Source organism: Cupressus sempervirens, chromosome 7 (genome assembly GCF_028749045.1).
Source record: "Cupressus sempervirens isolate cs-2001-9-10 chromosome 7, ASM2874904v1, whole genome shotgun sequence".
NCBI lineage: Eukaryota > Viridiplantae > Streptophyta > Pinopsida > Cupressales > Cupressaceae > Cupressus > Cupressus sempervirens.
Window position 1 is genome coordinate 193,822,890 of NC_143124.1, and position 4,552 is coordinate 193,827,441.

Below are 4,552 nucleotides of genomic sequence, written 5' to 3' on the forward strand. Positions count from 1 at the left end.
TTTCGAAATGACCACCATTGCCATGTCATCTTTACCTTTGCGATGTTGCATGATATGTTTTTCAAACTTTCCTGCCACCTTTTCCATCTTCGAAGATATAGTCAATAGTTTGCACTATCCTGAGATATATAAATGCCCAAAATGGGATACAACAAAGGAGAAATTCTTAGCAAGATGGGGTTATGGGAACCAACTACCCCATTACACAAGGAAAGAACTTTATTGTCTTTTAAAAATATTTCATATCTGTGTATTGAATTGACATGTGTATGTCAATTTCTCCAAAAGTTTGCAATAGTAGAATACATCATTAGCATGCATGTTTTGGACTTAAGTGAATCTTTGAAACCAATTAGGTGATGATGTTACAATTTTTCCTACTACTATTTTGCATTGAATTTTTCATTATTTTACAATTAAAGAAATAAGCTTAAAGATAAATGTTGCAACCATTCACACACCACACATTCTAGATTGGTGCATGTAAGTTGTTTAATTTATCTACTCTCAAAATGCTAGCCATTTAATTTATATACTCTCAAAAATTCATTTATGTTTATAAATATAGAAGCACAAAGGAGTATTGAGGGTTTTCTAATAACATTTACCTCATATCATAATATTTGTGTGCTTGTTGTTTAAAACTTTATATAGGAACTTATTTTGTCAGCTGATCAATAAATAAATTTTACTAATGATACATCTATTAATGGCTGGGATACAACTCTAATCATAAACTATTTCCATCTTTAGATATGATCATGAAGGCCCATGGCTAACTAGTTGACTGGATTACTATTTCATTTTTTTAATTAAATAAAACAAGGGGAAAATGTGCTAAATGCAATTTTTAATGAATTATAAAATCATTAAACAGGTGAATCGGGTTGGCTTTGTCATAATGTACAACATTGCAAAAATATACATCATAACTTCTAATAATTGAAATATAGATGTATCATGTATCTATTACTCTCGTGTGCTTTCTGGTGATTTATGGGCATGCATGTAGGCTTTTTTTTCACTATATGTTTCTATACACACATTTCTTGAACATATATGAGCTCTTATTTTCAAATTGTAACAACTTGATCCTATCAATTATATCTTGCACCCTCTCTAGGTGCAACCACTAGTAAATATTATAAAAGTATAAGTTTCTATAATTCATATATTATATTTTGAAAATGTTTTAAATTTGAATATATAATAATCAAAATAGAAACATATATTATTAAATAATATATATTTATCATCCAATTTCATGCACTAGGCATTTCCTGTCTGCCAATGCCATTTTCTTCATTTGCAGTAGAGATGAGATCTTACTTTTTAAGATCTCTATGTACCAAGTGTTGTGGTAATCATCATATCAAGAAGATCCCTGAATATTGTGGGGAGGAATATTAGGTGAAATTTCTACTTCACTTTGGCAAAAGACTTGCTACTTTAATGGGTTTTCCAAAACATATTCATTCTTTGAGAAATTAGGGGAATAGTGAAATGAGGTAGAGAGGATTCGCTGGAACAAAGGGCAAGTTGGAGCTTGCATGGAACGGGCTAGACAAAGGAAGGAGAAATTTCAACCAAGGGACTGGCAAGCAGATGGAGGAAGATATAAATTTGACCATGCAACTAGCAATTATAACGCAGGAAAACTTGAGTACCAAACTCAAAATTGGAATCAAATTAATGGAGAACCATCATGATATATAGATTCAAGGTAAGAAATGGCCCTTAACATGCTAGGCTTGATGATAGATCAAACCCTAGTTCAATAGAGAAACCGGGAAAAAGGTTAGAGAATGTAGCATCGGGTATAATGGTCAACATAAAACATGGGCTCCTCCTTCACACGTCTTAGGTGTTGGTCTATTTGATAGTCTTCACCAATCTTTGACAAAGCACCAAATAGTCATAGAGCACGAGGGAAGGGGAATCTCTTCTCACGATGGCCAATTGTAAGGAAGAAAAGGTGTATGGAATCACTTCCTACGCTAATCTTGAGAGGACGATTATGAAAATTCAACTAACTATTGTAGACATCTCAAGAAATGCATAATAACATAATCAAAATAACATTGAACACATAACACAGTGATTATTGTGGGGAAACCCTTCCAAGAGAAAAACCCCACCCTCCAAAACCCACAAAATATATTATCAAACCAAGATTATTACTATACACTTGCAATGCAAGTTCTTACAGGAGCGCACCACCACAACTCAAACTCGAAGAGACTCCTCCTAGCACCAGTCATGCAAAATGAACTCAATTACACAAACACCTCCCCAAGCCCTCCTTTTATATTGTTTTTACAACCTAGAATCCACTTGTGGTTTACAAAACCATGGGCAATACTACCATTGCACATGTTACCCATTTTTGACATTTACATTTCCAATATTAAAAAAACAACCAAGTTAAAATAATAATCTCGTCGATAATTTCGTCTCTTAGTTTAGACCCCCATAAAAGTCATAAAATAAGCTAACTATGCTCTAAAAATGGCCCTCCTATATTCTACTATGGATAGGGCACCTTTTGGTATTTTGTACACTCTTTTCCAAGATATAAACAAGTGGAAAACTTCCACAAACAAATTCTGGAATTTTCTAGTAAAATATTGCAAGGTTGAAACACATGTTCTCAACATTCTCCCACTTGTCAAACACCTTGCAAGAGTCAGGGGATCCAAAATACCATCGACTTAATTGCTAGGGGCCGAGAGGCCCATAGACTCTGAACACCATTTGAATTTCTCTGTGCTCATGAGCTTAGTTAATGCATCAGCAACATTCACCAAAGTCTCTACCTTTTTCGTCCTTGACCATATCTCTCACAAAATGATATTGTACATCAATGTGCTTGGTCTTGGCATGAAAATTCAAGTTCTTCGCTGGGTAGATTGCACTCTAGCTATCATTATAAATTTTCACTACACCCTGTGCGAACCCTATATCTGAACACAATCTCTTTAGCCAGATGGCTTCCTTGCAAGCATGAGTAGCTGCCATATACTCTGTCTCAATAGTGGACAAAGCAACCATAGCCTTTCACTTGCTCATCCAATTGATTGCACCACCAAATAATATAAACAAATATGCACTGGTGAATCTTCTTCTATCAACATCACTGGCCCAGTTTTAATCCACATAGCCTTGAATATCCAAGGAATGCTCATTTTCTATTCCATGAAAACATATTGAGTACTCTGAGGTACCTTGCAAGTATCTGAAAACTCTTTTTACTACATTCCAATGTGCTCTTCCTGGATTAGACATATAATGGAAAAGTACTCCCACTACTTGGGCAATATTTGGTCTTGTATAGACCATAGCATACATCAAACCTCCAATAGCACTCTGATATGGTACTCAACTCATCTCTTCCATCGCCAATGGGGATGTGGGACACTGTGAGCTAGAAAGATTTGTTCCCATAGTAACAAGAACACTCAATGGTCTTGAATCTTGCATATTAAACCTTTTCAAAATAGTACCAACATACTTACTTTGGCCTAGCCAAAGCTTTCTGTTCTATCCATCTCTTATAATCTCCATTCTCGAATGTGCCTAGCTACACCAAGATCTTTCATTTGAAACTTTATCGAGAGTTGAGATTTTAACTCTGCAATGAAACATTTTCCTTTTCCAATAAACAACATGTCATCGACATAAAAGACAATAACCAGAAAACCATTACCATCAGATTTGAAATATATACAATGATCAAATTTAGATTGCACGAATCCCAAAGTCAACACATATGTATCAAACTTTTGGTACCACATCCTAGGACTTTGTTTTAAACCATATGAGGATTTCTTCAATTTATAGACCAAATGACTTTTACCTTTCACCACATAGTGCTCTAGCTGTGACATGTAAATTTCTTCCTCCAAATATCAATGAAGGAAAGCAATTTTCACATCCATTTTCTCAATCTCTAGATCATAAGCTGCTGCAATAGAAAGCAAAAATCTAATGGATGTCATTTTGGCTACTGGAGAAAAAATCTCACCATAATCTATTCCCTCAACCTGAGAGTAACCTTTCGCAAGAAAAGATGCTTTATACTTCTCAATACTTCCATCTGAACCCATTTTCATTTTGAACACCCATTTACAACCAATAGGCTTTCGTCCTTCAAGCAATGGTACAAGGTCCCATGTTTGATTCCTCTTAAGAGCTACCATTTCTTCATCCATGGCTATTTTCTAAGACTCTGAATCATTCATACCAAGAGCCTCTTGTACAGATCTTGGTTCATTAATATTAGCATTCAATGCAAATATGCATCTCCAATCATCAAGAGAATACCCATACCTTTCCGACGGTTTCCTTTGTCTAGTAGATCCTCAAACAAGATCTAGTTCAGGTTCAAGAGGTTCACGTTCATGATTAGGTTCTCCCTCTTCCTTTGATGATTCAAAACTTGTAGAGCTCTCTTCAACATCTCATATTTCTAAGGGCATTGATTCAACCTTCTCAGGTGTAGCAAGAAGTTGAATCACATCTTTCTTTTCTTTTATCCATTCTAGCTAAACTG